General features: G+C 30.8%; 1 protein-coding gene across 1 annotated transcript in view; it reads left to right on the forward strand.

The window, feature by feature from the left end:
* Nucleotides 1-267: 267 nt before the first annotated feature.
* The window catches only part of LOC116772754 (protein embryonic gonad-like), a 53,786-nt gene continuing 34,124 nt past the window's right edge, over nt 268-19,929 (forward strand). The window contains exon 1 of the mRNA XM_032665044.2: nt 268-744. The gene's annotated coding sequence lies outside the window, so the exon portion shown is untranslated. The remainder of the gene's footprint in view (nt 745-19,929) is intronic.

Below are 19,929 nucleotides of genomic sequence, written 5' to 3' on the forward strand. Positions count from 1 at the left end.
TTCGCCACAGCTTTCGGCGATCTAGTTTCGATTATTTATCACCCGTAAATGTCGAAGCAGTAAATTAACATAAAAGTTTTTGTCAACTTTGACCCAATTTTACATTCGGTAAATGTCTCATAAATGTCGAAACAATCGTAAAGGGAACCGCTATTCGACCCGTGCCCTTTACGGACACACCTATACCCATCAATAAGCCGTAGAGGCACCTGCGCGCCAAACAAATAAATTACCAAGAAGCTTCGACCCGACAAAATAGCAGCGCATACGATTCGTGTTTTATGGTATAGAGAAAGTAACGGTAAACTGTGAACGCGACCTTCCCACCCGGTGCCCGCGTGCCGACTGACAGATGAGCGCGGTTTAACCTCTGATAATAAGAGGGAAAGGGACGGCTACATCTGATCCTGTGTGTGTGAGGGGGACGGCGGGTGTGTCTTCTTCGTGAAGTGCAAGATGAGTGTACAGTCACACACGAGCCACATCCGAGTGAGCCTCGGGGACGGTTTGAAAAAGGAACGATTCGCGTGGCGCGTACGCATGAATGCGCGCGCTCCAATTTTAAATTTTGCGGATCCTATCGGAACTCTTTTGTCATTTTATATTTTGAAAAACTCGTGCTTAGTAAATAGTGTCTCATAGTAGTGCAAGTGTTAATTATGAGAAAACAGTTGAGTGTTTAATTAAAACTTTTTAAAGAAAATATCGGAACCTCTGATACTGACAGATTTACCAGTAATCAAGGTAAGATACTTTTTTATATGTGATTAACTTAGCTTACTCGATTTATGGTTCCAATAAATTTTATAAATATTGTATCGTTGTTTACATTTAATTTAACAGTCATAAATAATTGATCGATCACAGATTATCGTTTCCCAATAGTGACCCCCTCCAACCTGTGATCACTTCCAATCAAATGTATTTACTCTGTGATCCCTGAGGGTCACTTCAAATAACGTGATGGATTGTTCGGTTATTTTCATTTTTTATGTTACGATCTTGCCTCTATATTACACATGTGGAAATGAAACACCAGTTTGATAATGTATTTATGGCTTCATATTTTTTGTCGTTTATATTCAGTCTTATTGTCTAAAACGTCACAACAAACAAAAAATGTTTCTGGAATTTAATTAAATACGCTTTCCAAAACGAAGACATTCGAAGATATTAAAATGTCAAACTAAACAAAACACCAATAAAGCGTCTAAAATATGTTAAAAATATTTAATCCATTTCTGTCATAAAAATTAGTCAATTTATCGATTTCGTGTCAATTAAGACGCGTCAATAGTTGTAATAAAATCTTATTTTTATAAATCTGCATAATTCAATGATAAAAACAGTATTTTATTAAAATAAAAAGCAAAGAAACGCATAAAATGTAGATGATTTGATAAAAAAAAGTTCCATAGTCTCGACTCTTATTTGTTGCTGATGAATTAATTCCGTTATTTTTTTCCTTTATTAAAATTTTAACTTAAAACTTTCGCGACAATGTTTTATCAGCCATCAATAATTCTTTATGAAACTGCAACTCAATTCATTATATCACCTAATAAATAACACACTGACAGGATCGAATTGATCAAATTAAAAAAAAAAACTTACCAAAAAGGTTACTTATAACGATATTAGCGCATTCAAATGTCATGTTTTTTTTTTTAATTATCGATGGAATTGTTTTTATTCATAAAAGGTTAATGTTTTCAATAATCCATTGTCTGTAACATTTAAATGGCTCTATCTGGTCATTATAAACTGTAACCCGTGTTTTAATATATATAAGGGGTACGTAAGACAGTATTTATATGTTTTATTCATTATTATAATGTTGAATTTCGAATGAAAATATATTTTAATTAGAATTATTTAATCGAATTTACAGGTTTGATTCTTCTTTCCTTATCAGTCGCGACAATAGAGCCAAACATAATTAGCGTCAGCAGAATGATAAATCACTCTTTAAATAACAACATTTAAAATTATTATACATTTTTTTGAATGCCAAAAATATAATTAAGCCAGTAGTCTGAAGATAATTGATTAAAACAAGAACCAATGTCACACATAAGATGCATTATAGATTTATAATTCTAACATTAAATTGACGTATTTTTGTTATTTTATAGTTGATTTGGTCCACTTTATAGTACTTCAAATGACATAAGTACATTAACTGGGGTCGTTTATATAAAACAGAGAAATTTTGCGAAATATATAAAGTTTAAGAATTAATCTATAATAATATATACAAACAAAGTCTTCATCTGTATTACACTATACTGCCTCCTTATGTTTGTTTTTATTATAATATAAAACTACGTATTGTGAATAAGTTCCTTGCTTTAGTCCCAAACAAAATTTGATTTAAAATTAATTGAAATTCAGTCAAATTAATTCTTTAAAAGAATTTCATCATTGTAATAATGTCACTTTAAATTTAAAAAAATATAGCGCCAACAATAACGCACATTTAGCTGAGAGGCTCTTATTCTTGTTAAAATTTTTAAAGCCCATAATACTGTAATTACATCAACACAAAGTTACGTATTATTCAAGCAATATTAGGGACACGCAAGATTTTACGCGATTCCGTTTCGAAGATTCCGTGTTACAACCACGTACATATACGCTAACATACCTTTTGGCACCTTTAATATAAAGCAAAAACAAGAAGTTAAATAAATCCAACCTTTTAACATTTCAATTAAGACTCAGTTAAAAACTTACTTTAATTAATATAAAATTATTACTTTAAAAGTAATAAGAACAATCAACTTATTGATATGTTTTAATATAATTAATTAAAGCTGGATGTGATGATACGTAAAGTGTTTTATGTAAACAATATTTCACATATAATTATCTCGTGGCAAGACGCAGCATCCGCCGGTTCATCTCGTAATGAACAACAGGACATGAGGGCAGAACATGTCGCTGGTGATGCAGCTGCAAGTTTCGACAGTGTAGCGGGGAATTAAAAGTATATGTTGGAGCGCTCGAACACTAATATTAATTGTGATCGTTGATGTTTCAAATAGAATTTTATATTATATTCAGCATTTGCCTTTTCATACTTTAGTAAGCAAAATGTAGACACATTTATAGCGATCACATCACATAGTTTTCATATCGTGACTGACTCGTACTTTTATCCTTTGAAATAACTCAAGTTTTGAAAACTTTGTAATTAAACTGTCTATTATGGTTCCTTATAAAAAAAATATCACAATTTATTAAAATTATATAAAACTTTAAAATGATTGAGATTAATTCATCGAATCCAAAATAAAAATATTAAAATCGCTACTTCTTGTAACTTGGACGGTCAAAGAACAAAGTAGAAAGTTACATCTAAGGTTTTTACAGGGAGTGTCTGCGGTCATCGGGGACAAGTGATGGCATTTCACCTTTTCGATGTCGGTTAAGGTTTTATTATAGGAAATGAAACAAACTAAAACCAGTATCGCTTCATATATAAACGTGAAATTTGTATGACATGCTAAAAGTCTTCCTAAAATGTACAATGTATATTTAGATAACGATGTTTATATGAACGCTTCAGGTCTTATCACCACTCTTTCATGCTTCCTTATAAAAGTCTCCTGGACGGTTTTTGTTACTGAAGAAAAGACATCAACGCGTTCACCTCTTTCTACTAATTGTTATCAGATAGATACTTTAAAATATTTCAATGATTGAATTTAATTCAAATAATTTATTTCAATGTAACTAACGTTATATTCATAAATTTTAAACGATAATATTATTGCAATATTATAATTATTAAGATGAGATATAATTTTATCAAATAAAATCACATTTAAAATTCATATGTGACACCATTGACCCCGAATTCCCATGAAAATGCTAAGATGTTTATGGGTTATTTATGCCATAGGAGTAACGTATCGAGCTCGGTGTCAGATTACTAACTTGACCGTAAGTTATTGAATATACAATTATTTGGAAATGTTTATTCTGAATAATTTTACAAACACCTAAAGTAATTTATATGATATTCAGCGTGATAAGAAAAAAATATTTTACTTACAAATTATTTTTCTTTTAACTTATACCTCTGAATATAATAAGAAATGTATAATAAGAATTAATTTATAATAATACTATCATCGATACGGCTAGTTTTGAAAATTATATTAATAGCAAATTACAATAATGATCGAAATTTATATACCGTATGAATGTGACGTATCTGTATGTTACGGTTTTATTATTATTTTTTATTTATTTATTTTTTTTTATATTAATATTTGAGTTTCGAACTGTTCACTTGTAATTAAGACCTGAATGCGGCAGGTTGGATGAAGCTGGAAGTTTTAAATCAATAAAAACATTGACTGAAACTGAATAAGTAAGGACTAGAGAAACAAAATCACATCTATATAGAATGAGAAGACAAAAACTATACTTTTTTCACAGAGTACATAAATATTTAAAATTCATTATATTAACCACAGTAAAGTTTTTCCGTCGAAGGTTGTTATCTAATTACACAAACATACATTGTGTATATAAAAGTCGCTCTAATTTCTGTAAGTCATTACCGCTCACACGCTGACACGATCTGACTGACACGCACCTCGTGACCGTGACGCACGTGACCCTGACTAAATAGAGGGCGTTCAAAACAAACACAACTTTACTATTAAAAGTATTTATAATTAACATATTTAATTCATTTCTAATCATAATAATGTACATGTTTAATCATAATATTATCCAATTTAATAGTAAATTTTTCTAAATAGATCAAACATATAGATGAGCAGCCTGTATATAGTCCAATTTAGATTATTATAGTATGACCTCGCGCCCTCTAAGTCCGACTGGCGGCCATTGCAGGCTGTCACGGAGTGACGTGAGCGCACATGTTGACGTGTCATGTCAAAATTATTAACATTCCAGTGACGGACGAGTTCATTTGAATTTATTTAATTTACCTCCTTTATGTTTTGTTATAAATTATTTTTATTGTTGTCCGATAGAAAAATACTAACGAAATATTTAAATCATGAGCTGTTCTACCAATATCTAAAAATATCTTGTGGTTTATAAGCAAATGATTATCAAACAATAACAAGAAGGAAAAATTATTTATATGTACACAAACCGACATACGAGTATAGACATATAGATTATGGATGACTTTTATCCTGAACGATTAGATTTGCTTTTAGAATATTTTGCAGTTTAAATTATAACATATTATTTCAATTTGTTTACAAGTCCATAATAATATCCATTCCCCTATTAAAATATACGAACAAGCAATGTCGGTTGCATTGAGAGTCGTCGGAGAAATAAAACAGAACGTTCGTACTAAATGAACCGTCTTCAGAACAGAAATTAACAGATACATAAAATACGAATGGTTATTCGGTTTTCCTTATTATCTGCTACAGTTCAAAGGTTCACACAGTAACAAAGTAACAAATAATAGAAGAGGTTTCCAGCGGGGAAACATCACAATGGTGCGTAATAGAGGCCGTCGTAAACTCTGTACAAAACCACTCGCTTTCTTTACATCGTAAAACTGGGAAACTGGAAGTGTTGGCATTCAACGACCCGGCGACTGTCCGTTGCGAAGTTTTATGTTTCCAAATCCTTATTTGTCACAGTTCAATACGAACACTTTCGTATGACATTTAGCCTAAACGTCAGATATACTCGCAGGGTAGAGTTTGTACCGAGTAACATTACAGTTTCTTCTATCGAATGGGTTGTATGTTGTAATTTTATTACAGTATGTTAAGGACTTCCTTTATAGAATAAACGTAAAGTTGTAAGCATGGATATTAGCTACCATTTAACGACACATTAAAGTTAAATAAACCTAAATCGGCGTTAGGATTGAACTCTGCCTCGGCAGTTCTATGCGTGTACTTTATAGCCAGCCTTCGGTCCAATTTAAGCGCGGATGCGGTCATCGTTCCACGGACGATAGATCCTCAAACGAAAAAAATTAAAAGGCCAATAATGTCGTTTCTATAGTTTTATGTTAAAGTTGAATTGATACTAAAGGATTTTAACTTCTAATGGTATGTTATTTGTTTTATAAGACTTACCTTAAATATCAATTGAATCGGCGACTAACGGCTCAGAGTGGTCAATAATTAGCTCGTCGGTTCCCAATTAGCTTCTGAACCGCAACTTCCCATACGAATCCCAGCCAAAGTCCATTTATGGAGTCACAAAGACAAGCGCTGTCACTTTTTATCCATCCGTTACAAAGTATCAACATTAGAAACCAGAAATGTATATAGTTTTTCTGTATATTGTTAGTTAATAAACGATTTTTGTTTGTCTGTTCATATAAACGCCTATAACAACAACATGATTAATTGCGGTAAATGTCAGTAAGAGGAATGATAAAATGATAGCTGATATAAAGGCCAGGCATGTGAAGTATGGGGTCTAACTGTAGTCTAGCGTTTTGTAAACCTGTTGCTAATTACGGTGTCCTAATGAAGATCCACTCAACAGCACTTTCTATCGCGTTAAGGGGAATACTCTTAAATAATTTAATAAAACTAAATAATCCTATAATAATAAATGAAATATAAAAGTCAACGATCTATTAAATACTATTTTTGTTATAAATACCACATAATTTATATTGCATTTAAAATTGTATTCAGGTATGTCTAGATTTTAGATATATAATGAACATATATAATGGGATCGATACATTATTTTGATTTTAATGGACTTTTCCGTGATTGTCTTCCTCTTAAATACATTGACAATTAGATCCGTATATCCTCCGTCCCATACCACGATCTTAAAGTTCTTTACTAATGAGAATTCTTTGTTTTAAATGAACTGAATGAATACAAATGTGTTAAAATTAGAAGTTAGATAAATAACATTCAGCTGCCTTTGAACGCTTGAGTAAGCATACAATATATATATATATATAATTATTTTATAAAAACATCATATCCGATATCATAATATAATTTAAGTTAAGTAAATCATTATATGTTATTAATGTAATACGGATGTTTTACAAAAAAATAAGGCTTATAACACATAATTATTTCTATTCCATTAATGAGAGCACTCACTGTATAATCATTAATTAGGTTTTGTATAATAGCACCAGAGTGTTACCGTCGGCTTCATCTTTTAACAATAATGTTGTTGTTGTTGTTGTTGTTGTGGGTGTACTGAAATTTCAATACGAGCCAGTCTTGTATTGCGTTATTATGATAATTATTACAATCATAAAACAATTAAGAACGGGTTTGTCTTCTATTGAATATATCTAAGATCTCTATATTGAATAAGACTCGATTCTTAAATAACGTAATACATCTCAACCCTCTAATGGTCGTTTTGAATAAAAATTATACATATATCTTATATAAAACAGATATAGCTTCAGAACCATAGGAAAAAAACAGCTTATCTAATATCACAAATGCAAATGCCATGTTTAAGAGACTCGGCGTAGTCAAATAAAATAAAATAACACGTCAAATGCATCCTCGTTTGAAACTATAAATCAAATGCATTGTCTCTTTAAATTATAGGACCAGTTTATAAAATTTACTTCTGGTATGTAAGCATTGTTTATTAAGTGGTGTTATATTTAAATAATGCACTAAACCCTTGCATGGACCGGTTTTGATTGACTTCTCGCCATTGTATGGCGGCAATCGGGCGAAATGAGTTCGAGGGTTCGCTTTTTGTCATTCAAGGGTCGCGAATGTATGAACTGTCATTATAGTGTAAGTGGTTCGATGTCGGTAAATATTTATTATTACAATAATTCCTGATACACTCTCGACTTGAATAAATATACGGAACAGACTAACTGATTTGACGGTTTTGACAAAACGTAAAAATTGGAATGACGCCAATGATATAGAATTTGCAGCATTGAAAATCACAAAACACGATCCAAGTTGTCGGTTGTCGTTTTTATTGAAGATATTAGTTTCATCCAATACAATCGATTGTGAGCACATGACGGGTTTGAGGAGCGTTTGACGTGATACAAAAGAACATACGACGGTACAACCCAAACATGTCAGGCTCATCACCCATGTCGTACATAAAGAACTTTCTTTGCCATTCCTTACCTTTTAATAGTAATTTGAGAAAGTCTTGTTTAGTATTAAATCAATGGAGATGTTTAATACGACCGGGTTAATTTAAAATGAATCATAACCGGGATAATTTTGTTGATAACTTTAAACGCACGACAAATGCTAGTTCGTATTTCAACTAACACAAACAGTACGTATTCGTGCAATCATAATATTCGTAAAAGCGAAAGTATGCTATCTGTAAGTCCGACCTGTTATCGTTTCCCACGTATAAAATTGAAATTACAGGGTATTACCGTACTTAGAAGACTATTAGTGATGGTTTGTTCCGCAACAGACTTTTGTTTTTCATTCGTAGTTATTTGATCGTTTTTATATACACACGTTTTTTTATGAGACTAAACCGAAAAGTATGACACAAATTAAATTTTATTTTAATTTAATCATAAAAATTATATATATATTTACTTTAATGTATAATAAATGACTGGTTTATGAATAATAATTGTATCATAATAAGATAAAAAGCTTTTTTACATTACAATATAGTTCCAAGTGGAACAAACTTGAACCAGTTTAACCGAAATAACGTTGGAATATCGATCAGTTCACGATTACTACGAATTATATAATTAATATCAGATATTAGACCGCTGATCTCGATGCAGAGGCGTCAAATAATTATACATTCTGTTAAAAATACAATTATACATTGCATTAAATATGAATTATACAAATGAAGACAGAACGATATTAATATTGCGAAAATAATATTTCATTATTAGGAGACAAATAAAAAAGTTATAAAGCGAAATTGTCACAATACGCGTAGTATAATTTTTTTATTACACGAGGGACGTCATCATTAATTTTGCACGAATACATTTGGGATCCCGATCTGTATCATTTATCCCGACAATGGATACAAATGCATTGTACCGCAATATTGTTAGCAAACTCCAGTAACATACAATGAACAGCGTGATTAATTTTTCAAGTACCATCTCCACCCTATTTTTTACTGTATACATTTATACAATATACATTTATACAAAAGGTTAATATCGCGACGTTTTAATGCGCTTGTCTTTCATCGTTACGAAATAATATCGTTTTGAATTTTACGATATGCAAACGTTTATTGGAAGCGTATGTATTCTAATCTATGGACACTGTGGCGTCGCTTTTCTAATTATGTCAACGACACTACGAGTAAATATAACAGTTTTTGCTAGTGCGTCGTCGTGAGAAAATTATGATCAACTTTAACAGCTAATAAAATGAATGAAATGTCGGTATTAGACTGCATTACGTTGGTCATTTCAATACTATTTATGGAGACATTTATTAAAATCATGGTCTCCTTTATATATAAGGACTTTTATTATGACATTTCCTCTTGTTCTAGAATATCTTTGAATAACATATAGAACAATTAGAAAAAACTCTATATATGTCGCATTTTTTTTCTCAACCAACTGAATGTTTTTAGGAATTTATGGAATTGTGATAGCTATATATTTATCTAAAACTCAAACCTTGGCGTAATCAAATACTTATATATATATATTTATATATATATAAGAGGAGACAAAACCTCTTAGCAATCAATGGATTCACCGTGCGGGTCCATCGCGTTGCAGGGAGAGGAGCTTCAACAGTGCCTGGGACTTGCGACCCAGGTGTAGGTTTAAGGAGCCCCTACTAGCGCGCGTTAAACGCTCACCTCCACTGTCTGAGCTCCTCTCCCTACCTAACCAAATTTGAAAAGAACATATACAATGTACCATGTAAATTAGCATTTCTTTTAATTACAGAAGAAAAAGAGAAAATATCAACGAAATGTGTTCGCTGTTCAACTGATGCATGTATTCCTAAATTATTAAAATCATCAGTATCTTTAAGAAACCATTAAAACCAAGGATCATTAGTCATTCTAAGGATTTACGCGTCAATTGCACAAAAACATTTGACGCAAACAAATTGAATATTCCCACATAAGAAGGTGAAAATCCTAAGGTAAATATAGGATCACATTGATAATAAATGGTTTTCACGTCACACAATATACATCCTTATTCACAAGGACGTTGATAACAGAATTGTATCAAAACATGCCAGAATCGTTAGCGAAAGCCTTGCAGTCTACAATCAAAACGCAGTATCGTGTTGTCTGAAAAGAATAGATCCGCATGTGTTCCTTTTGATTAATGATGTTCTCTCGAACTATCACCGAAACCGGAGGAAGAAGGACAATCGCTATAATGTGATCGTGTGACAAAAAGAACGGTCGACTCGCTCGGTTATAACTTTATATAAAACAAGGCACCTTTATTACTGTGTATTAAGACATATATTGGCTTATCTGTATCTTCCAAGATCAGCACAAGCAACACGGTTTAGGAGTTAGTAAAAAAGTTGATTAATGATTCTCATTGGGGATCAAATATTCATGCAGTTTTTTCAAACCGGCGACTCGTTTTGTTACACTTAACGCTTTTTATTTCGAGCATCTGTTTAACGACATGCCTTTTATTGATTTTTCGTTCTTGTTTATTTAATTATTTTTTGTTATTTTTATAGATTTAATGAGCACGCTGATAGATACATACGATTAAAATATCTGCCTCTTTAATTGCTACGCCATAGAAATCGTCTATCGCCTAGATAAGATATTACATTCAAGATCCTTACATTAAATCTGCATTTTCAAGATGGTCACTCTCATGTCCCAGTTACCACGCTCTGCGGTCTAAGTTCACATTTATTGACACACAAATTACACACATACTGCGCTAGGAATAAAAACGACATTGCTTTATTTATATATGACCACTTTCCTTTTATCTGGCGTTAACTAATACCGACGGTTCTAGTATTAATAGAAAGGAAATTATTTTCAAGTGCATTTATATGTGATGTTTACTGTTTCTGAACCGTAGGCAACAATGTAAATGATTATCAGCGGGCTTTGAAATCTTTTCTTTGACAAATTGTTTATTTTTTATACATATGCTTGAAAGATGTGCTTTTCTCATAATGATTCCCATTGGTATGAATGTTCTAATATCATTATACATACGTAAGACTCATTATTGATATAGTAACATGTAATATGCTCGTTTAGTTTAAAATATACGATCGTTAAAATGGTTCCTAGTTACAATGACTGAAGTTTTAACATTTAAATGTATTAAGTGAATGGATTAACAGATTAATCGAATATTTTTTAGCATTTTTACTGTCGCTTATAAGAATTTTTATTGCATTCTGGCAACTAAGCTTATGACATTAATATGTGTCGGTCTCCATGTTTGGGTTCTTAGTACTTGTACAAATTGTACAGTAAAATTACACGTGTCATAGTTATTTCAAGATTTTCCATTTTCGGTGTGTAATGTAATGCAATAAAGCTACAGTATTTGTTCTAAGTATTCACTTACAATTTCCAACTATTGAATTTGAATAGGCAATTTGCATCTATAATAGTGTAAAGGTTTATATCGAGCGATAAACTTTTTTTTTGGAAAACTAAAAATGTAATGAAAATGTCGTAAATGAGTCTCGTATTACTTGTGTTTTTGTGGAAGTTTTGTCGTAAAAAAGATAAATCTCAATTTGATTATCTTTCGGAGTGACGACGACACGTACATAGATAAAGTAATAAATTAATTAAAAATTTATAACTTTTTACAAAAACTGTGATTTTGTTTAAACGATTTGATAATTATAATGGATGACTATAAATTTTGCAGTGATGAATATATTCTGATGACCTTTCACATCTTTAAAAAAAATACGTCCACTGCAATGTTAGTAAAAAGTAACAAAGTTATTTAAAAAGGCGTTGAATAGTAATGAAACAGAAAAACTATCATTCAATAACATTTTAATATTCATGAGCGGAAACTTGAAGGGACATTGATCTCTTAACTTTTGAATTTAAAGTTATGATAAATCAGAACCTTATCTGTAACATTAATGTTGTGTTGAGGCTGCATTTTTGGAAGGAAATCGTTCCGGTGGAACGAGATCACCGCTTTTAATTAATTTCATCAAGCACATGACATATAATATTAGAGGTATTTTAAGTTTCAAACATGTAGAGACGGAGGGATCTATGAATATATCAAACTTTTTACATGGGACTTGATTTTTACAGTTCTTCTTGTGAAATTTATCGAAATATTGGATGACATATTTTATTTCTTATTAAAATTTATTCGCAATTTTTTGTACTTAAAAATGTTTGACAACGCTTTCGTATTTCTTTTTTGAAGTTGTTCTTAGAACTCAACAGTTTTGATATTATTTAAAAGCGTCTAGAAGTAGTTTATGTAAGCCTTCACATACATCTGACAGACAGCTGAAATAAAAAACCTCTTTTATTCTCACAGACGGATTTTAAACCTTTCTAAAGCTTATGAAAGTGTAGTATCTGTAAAGAAATATATATATATTAAAAAAAAAAACACTGTCACCAATCACTACATACTTGATGACGGAGCACTTTCTAGAAAAAACTTACTTCCACTTAAGATGAAATCATTAATATATAGGTACTCCGCATCTGTCTTTAAGTGACAAATAACAACAAACAAAGCCACTGAAAAGGAACTAAAGAAATGATTCTAAATAAACATACAATGACTATTTAATATAAGAATGTTTACGTTACGTGACCAAAATGAAACCAAGCTTTCACGAATATATTCCTTAAGCTGATAAAATAAGGTTACAATTGGAAAAAAGTGGTTAACAAATAGACGTCGCTTGATAAATGATACACATTCGATACACAGCAACAGCTTGGGAATTCTGCTGATTAAATTTAGGACATTCTACATCCGCTGTTATATATTTTTTTACATTTTGCGGTCTTTTGATACGTTGCGGATATTACGATCATTACAACGGCGGAGATCGGACTTAAAGTAGTGAAATATCATCGCTTCTCTTAGTCCATAGCAAAAACTAATTGGATTTTGTATAACATCAGCTTCACTCGAATAATTATCAATTTAATTTAGTTTAAATTTAATTAATTAAAAACGTTAAACTAAATAAATATATTTGGATCTTAATGAGTATAAAACTTTTATTACTTAAATGGATATATTAAGTGCCACGAATTAACCAACCTAAAGTATTTTCCCTAACTCTTGATATTTGTTGCATAAAACGAAACGATAATGGCTTACTAATTATGTGGCATTGTAGTAAAATTTTATTAAACACAAATCACCAACAATAAATACGGAAACAGTTGAATAAAACGTAACATTCAGCAGTTAGTCGAATTTAAGTTTCTTGTCAATGGCTTTTTAAGTTTAAATGTCTGATATTTCTTAGTGTTTCGTATAGGAGACCACCTCGACGTGACTATATTGGAATGCTCTAATATTTATTCATCGGATTAGACACTCGTAAAATCTGAGCAACCTCGTTACTAACGTGTACAACCGTGAATAGCTTTCGGACGTCATTCACACCGATGCTGTAAATAATTATGATTTTTTTATGTCAGGTTATCTTTGTTTAAATTTTTAAATAATGATATATTTTTTTAAACTTAATGAAAATAACGAAATGCGTTGCGGTCATTTTCAATCTAAATCAGAACAATTAAGAGACGATATCAAAGGTAAAGTACATAAATACGTGTATTTTATATAAAAGTCTATTTTTTCAGATATTTAATAAGGGAATATCTTTCGGTGTGTTCGAAGGTAGTGTTAAATGTAGCGACAGTTAATACAAATTTATTCAAGTTTCGTCAGGTCGTAATCAGAAGTGGAGCGTTCAGAGCCATTGTGAGTAAATATTAAATGAGACATATTAGGTAGTTGTAACATAAATTCTGTGAATCGTAAAATGTTTAGGCGAAGTCGATTATAATTAGCTCTTTATTTAATTGTTTTTTGACGCCCACCACGCCGTTCTAATGTTGGATTTTAATACAGTTTTAACAATTTACATATCTTCAATGTTAATTAAAAATATCCCGTTTAGAAACACATTGGCACGTTAACAAAATAGTGGATTATAACCGGGTCAAATCAGTGTCATTATAAAGATTTTTTTGGTAAAGAGGACTTATAAAAATGCTTCCACTTCAGTACTAGTAATAAATATGAGCCAAACAAAAATAGATCACAGTATAGCTTCTGTGATAAATAATAAGTGTCATAACATATACTTTAAGTAGCACACGTAAATAGGCTAACATCCGCTTAGAAAACAAACTTATTGTAAGCCGTTATACAATGCAAAACCGAAATAGTACTCAATCGCTTAGAACAGATCTACATCTTAAGTTCAGATATTCAAATGAGACGTAAAATATTCCTTCACATTTGTAAATTATCATCAAACTGCTACCAAAAAGTGTAGCATCTGTAAACTATTCAAGTCTCAAGACGAACTCAAGCCAGCCGTTACACATTATATATCGGATGGTTTTAAGACCATCTATAATTTGTTTACATAGCTATGCTCATCAATATATTAACATATGAAACTCATATAAAATATAAGCACCTTGACGCTACCATACACTCTACAAATAGGTGAGAATGTTAATCTAGGATTAGTGACGTCAATTAAATCATTTTTGTAAGTTACTAGCGAATTAATATGAAATATATGCCAATATGTATTGTTAATAGAATTATGCTTTAATTATTATGGTAAATAAATATTCGATTTCAGTATGGGTGTTCATAAGAAAATACCTTAAAATATGTCGTCTATAATCAGATGAGGAAAACAAATGTTACCACGAAATGCTTTCGATTGTAACTTGGGCCATACACAAACGTGGGTGGTTACGTGGTATAAAATAATATCATCATTCTCATTCGCATAGAAATTGAGACGAGACCTGATAATCGCATTGACACGTTGGGTGTCGGATGGGAAACTGGTCCATAAATTTTATGTATTATCGACTAGAATCGTATAACGCTCGAGGAAATTTATCGCAATACTTTTCTTGACCACTTCATAGTACAGGCTCGTAGTTTTAACGGCTTCTAACTTATGATTTCCCAATAACATTCACATGCGGCCTCTGTTCTTACTCAATTTACATTAATTCTTATATTTTATCTGTGTGTACTTAGAAGATGATTTTAATACTAGTAGCCGATGCTTTCAATTATATTTTATATTGTTTTTATGTGTGTGTTTGAAGTTAGGTCGTTGGTCGTATTTAGTGTCAGCAGTTTATGATAACGAGAACATTAATGTGGGTTTTTTATCGTCACCATCATAGGAATGTGAGAATCAGAGCATACATATATATATATATATATATATATATATATACATACAGAATGGAACTTTGTAAGTTTTTAGTCTACCTAGATTACTACGATCGAGATACCGAGCCGTAATTAACTAATTGATAGGTTGAGAAAAAAAATTCTTAGCTATTCTTATTGTTCATATAATCCCGGAACTTTTAACTTTATGGTAATAATGAAAAATATTTTATAAATAAAAAAATATTATTGCTATGTACTCTATGTATGTATATGTATATATGAAGTGAAATTATGAAAATATTCAACGGTGTCGTAATATAATCTTAACTAACCGTTTACTTAACTCCAGTCCAGTCATAATATTAACGACTATATATATTTATCTTAATTAGTAGAATACCATCAGAGGATATAATGACATCGGAAAGTCTTTTTAATACTTTATTGTAAATAAATAACATTTCTTTTTGTATAATGTTCTCTTACAAGGACTCATAAGTATCATTTTAAACGTCACACACAGAATTAAACAATTATATAAAAATTATTATGTATAGAAAATATAACGGTCAATATGAATTAACTAACGGTCGTGATAACGGTGTCATTGCAACATAAATTAAAATACCGAATCGATTTCATGAGTAATTGTTTATAATCTGGAATAAGGTGTCGATGTTAATATATGGGTTCATTACTTGCAAAATGTTGGTGGTCGGAATCGATTTTTTTAAATCGATAAGCAATGAATCGTCGATTTATTCGATGGATACAGATTACGGCGCATTTTGTATTCCTTTACAAACACGAGGATAACTTCGCTTAATATGATTGTAATTAGATTGGTGATACTTATCTTGATCGATAAACGAGGGGCTGGCAAAATTAACACAACATTTACGGGTCACAGATAATAAAATGTCAGCCATTTATGTTATCTCCCTTAGTAGTACATTTTGGAATATATATGTATATATAAACATATATTTAATAAAACTCTGCATATTATTTTGTTCTATAACAATAAAGATCAGGCCACCTCGATGTGAAACATCTTGGAGAACGTCACTACAGCTATTTGGCGAGAACGCGGCGTATCGGCAAATTGACAAACGTCGGCGATTTGTTGGTTTTTCACACAAGAATTGAATACGGGTCCACATTCGCAGACCGGCGAGTCAGGGCGCCTTATCCGTGTACATTAAACACTCTCAAACTCTGCCTCGCTTCAAACTTCATTATCACCGCTCATTAAACACTATTCATAATTTCTATTTATCACTAATTTTGTATTTTAAGTGTTGTATATAGTATACAGTCATGCGCATGTCGAGTCTGTTGAGGTTATTATAACAAATTATATTATTTTTATGAATACCGCATTGATATTTTAAAATATTTAGCATCACCAATATTAATAGAAATCAATTTTGAATAAAAACATAATGAACGTGATTTTATTGAAATAAAAATCATTTAGAAACATTATACAGGAGAATACATAAACTTCGCTGTTAGTAATCTACTAATCAATCGCTGTGATTTATTTCATATATTAATTTATTTCCAGATTTGTTTTGATTAATATCATAATTGGCAAGTTTTGCTATAATCAAGTCTTATTGGACTATAAATTATTATAAAGATAAAGAATTCGCACATTATAAATAGTATACTAATATAAGGATCTTCTTAGAATCGGATCAGAAATTTAAAAAATGCGTGTTAAGTGATGCCTTTGAGGATATTTTGTTTGTAAAGTTCGAGGAACGCCCGTTTGCAGCATCCACATCTTTAGAAATATTTCCTATTGCAGTGCGACGTGTTGACTCAAACCTACACGTCCATTGTAACAAGAGCTCTCAAAGTTTAGAAACCTTATTGACAGTGAAATCAATAGGAACAGGATCTTCAATAATCTTACACTTTTAATACTCGAGTTTGTTGGATATTCAAGGTATTGTTTGTACTTTTATATCTACGTATTGATCTGATCAATATTGACATATGTTTATGTAAAATTTATGTAACATATGCTACCGTTGAAGTCAAGAGGTATAAATAGATTTCAAAATATGTTAAACGAATTAACATACAAAGTTAGGAGACAAAGAAATAATTATATATTTCCGACATAGGAACGCATTAAACTGGGTCCAATGTTTTTTTTTACATAGAATTTTTAAAACATAACCTTTCTATTTGACTTCGCAAAAATCGTGTAACAGTTACTATACAAATTCATTACAGCAATAGAATCGGAGACGTCATAATTATAACGCGAGGGACGTCTGATCTTTGTTGTAGCAGGTGCAACATTGAGAGGTGTATAAGATACATTTATTTTTAATCTATTGCAACAGTGTAGGTCAAATGAATTGCGATTTTTTTTTCTAAATTATTTATTGTAATCAAAAGGTCACTTATAACCTGAAGCTAAAATTATGACCAACGAAACACAATTTGATTTAAACATTAATTGACAGCTCCAATAATTAATTATAATTGACGAATGATTCAGCTGTTTTATTGATATAATACAATGAACCCCATTATATAAATGTATTGGTGATATAACGGATACGTTTTTATTAAAACTGAGCTATTTCGAAACGTCTAAGAACGCTCTAAGGATCAAATGTAAATACAAGTGACGCATGTCCACGGTTAAAATACAGACATCAATAGTTCAAAGGCTAATTAATTCTGAATTATTGATTACGTAACGCTTTTAAAATTATTAATCGAATGGATGAATAACATCTTAAACGTATTTAAATCTAAGAAGATTCTTGTATTCCTCATTATTTAATGTAATTGTGTGGTAGCGTGATTAATTTCTTCAACATAAAGGATTACTACGAGTTCTGTAGGTGTGCCTGGTAAAGGTTAAAGAAATAATTAACACCGTGAAGCTGTTTAGTTGTTGCTATTAGAACTTCCAGTAGCTTATACTGAAGAAAAACATCGAACTCGCCTGTCAGAGTTTTCATTTTTTTTCCTAAGGTTTTTGATAGCTTCTTCTCAAGTTAGTTCCTTATAAATTTAGATCGGATGAAGCAGTAAGACATGTTGAAAAAAAAAAACTCAAAAATTACTTGTAAGACATTGTTTACAACACGAATTCAATTGGAATTTCAACAAAAGGTAATGAAAAAGAGAAATACTACGTAATAAGTTTATGGTCCTACGTGTTATTTTGGTTATTTGTTAATATATAAATTTTAAAATACAACCAATTAGCTCCAGATATTTAAATTTAACACAAAATACCGCTTTCGCTTATTAATTTCAGCGCATTATTTTTTTGTAAGCCAAAGTGCTGTTCTACATAAATTATGATTCTCGACTTTTGATTAATGGATTTTCACCTCCAAAATGGCGGGTTACCTTTACACAGGTTGAGTAACCCTTGAGGGCAGTAATTTGTGAAGATTGAATACTTTGAGCTCCTTTTTATTGCTGAATGTTATTTTAAATAATGCTAATGTCTCTTGTGTCATTTTACTATATTAACGAAGATTGGCGAGGCAATAACAACGAGGAACTTAAACGAACTTACTGTAACTTTATAAAAATATAAAGATTATGAGTGAAATAATTAACATGGAAGAAAACTATAGAAAAATTAAGATCTAAAACGAGAATAATGTCGCTTAAAGCGTTATTATGATAGGAAATAGGAAAGAAGTAAAAAGACATTAGATAATATTAATTTCATTACCAGTATTGTTAAAGTTAAATGTTAATCGCTTTCACTGAGAAGTTTTGGAAAGGCGGGGTGTTTCCTCGTACTCTCATGAACAATTAAGGCTAGGCCTCCCACGCCTTGATTTAATAACTGAATTAAAATGCAAGCGGCGTTTACTTACATCCACCCACATGTGAGAGCAAATATCGTTAAAATATTTTCTATTTGCTTTTACGGAATATTAGTCATATCGTAATATGATTTATGAAAATGAACTTTAGTCATAAAATCAAAAGATATAATATTGTTTGTTGACTTTGAACTTCTCTTACATAAATTGGTGCATAAAATTTATCACCCAACATCGGGCGTTAACCTTTCATTGAGAGCAAAATTTTTCACGCTAAACTAAATATATGTCGAGTAATCATTTTAATATCTTTTGCATACGATTTAAAAAGTAATTTTTCAAAATATTAATAAAATATTAGTATCGTATGTGAATTCCATCATAATCATACTAATTTAAAATCATTATCTCTGTTGTGTTCTTGTGATACTAGGATGAACACAATATTTAGAATCCTAGTTGTCTCAGTAAACGGTTTATGGATTCAACGTATAAGTCGGAGAGATCGCTGTACCGCGAAGTTCGGGTTCGAATCCTGCTAGTGTAATTTTACTCTAAATTTTATATTATTTATATGATTTTTTAATTCTTTTCACTTCACATTACAATACTTTTAAATATTTATTTATTAATTGAATCAAGATTTTTAATACGAAACTTTGCTATGCTTTTGTTATTTTGTATATTTTTGTATATGTTGTATATATATATTTTTGTATATTTTTTGGTAGCAACTGCGAAAATGACCGATTTTAA

This window comes from Danaus plexippus, chromosome 12 (genome assembly GCF_018135715.1).
Source record: "Danaus plexippus chromosome 12, MEX_DaPlex, whole genome shotgun sequence".
NCBI classification, from domain to species: Eukaryota; Metazoa; Arthropoda; class Insecta; order Lepidoptera; family Nymphalidae; genus Danaus; species Danaus plexippus.